At 42.2% G+C, this 916-nt stretch overlaps 1 non-coding gene across 1 annotated transcript; it reads left to right on the top strand.

Moving 5' to 3' along the window:
- The first annotated feature begins 218 nt into the window (after positions 1-218).
- On the top strand, positions 219-325 carry LOC145141644 (small nucleolar RNA R71). The gene has a single exon (XR_013722838.1). It is a non-coding gene; the product is annotated as a small nucleolar RNA R71 (small nucleolar RNA).
- Positions 326-916: the final 591 nt, after the last annotated feature.

The raw sequence follows: 916 nt of genomic DNA, 5'->3' as shown, positions 1-916 counted from the left end.
CTAGGACGGCTGCCATTTTTTTAGAATGTCCTCCCCCAATGCCCTTAACGTCTTCATTCCTTGGATTGTGGTACTCACGAGAATGCTTTGCGAACTCTTCAATTAACTCCTTGATTTCACCCGGATTTTTCTTTGTAAGTGGTCCTTGAGAATCAAGGAGTTGCCTCGTCATGACATTAACCCCGTCATAGAATATAGACACTTCTTGTTGTATATTGAGGTCATTTTAAGGACAATTTCTTAAAAATCTTTTGTAGCGCTCCCATGCCTCATAAAGTGTCTCACCCGGATTTTGCTCAAAGTTGGCTATTGCCTTCTTGAGTTTAGCTATCTTGGAAGGTGGGCAGAATTGTTCTAGAAACTGCTCGCGCATTTGGGCCTAAGTAGTGATTGCACCATGTGGTAGCGCCTTCAGCCAGTCTTTTGCAGCTCCTTTAAAAGTGATTGGTAGCATCCTCAGCAAGACTGTCTCTCTAGGAACATTTGGGACATTAAAATAGTCTGCTATGTCATTTACTTCATCTAAATGTTTGTAAGCATCCTCATGATCCTTTCCAGAAAATGGTACATCCTTAAGTGCAGTAAGGATGTGTCCTTTCAGCTCAAATGTGGCAGTTGCAGGAATTGCAGGTTGTACTAGGTCAGGACCAACATCATCTCTAATTCGCTTCTTCTAAGCTCCCACATACATATCCTCAATGTCTGCCATCTTGTTATCTGGCTCGTCTTCGGTTTCACTTCTTTCTAATTCGAATTCGGGTTCGGTATCGTATTCGGATTCGTTTGGCTTAGGTATTTGACCTAAGCTTTCAACCGTGCTCTTGTTCTTTGAAGATGTACTTGACTCTCCCACGTTCTTCTCTTTGTTCTTTCCAAACACTGATTTGAGGTCTTTGAAAGGCGACTTCTTTCGTGT

Source organism: Lactuca virosa, chromosome 9 (genome assembly GCF_052849685.1).
Source record: "Lactuca virosa cultivar CGN04683 chromosome 9, Lactuca_virosa_CGN04683_v6, whole genome shotgun sequence".
NCBI lineage: Eukaryota > Viridiplantae > Streptophyta > Magnoliopsida > Asterales > Asteraceae > Lactuca > Lactuca virosa.
This window is presented reverse-complemented; position numbering and strand designations above follow the sequence as displayed.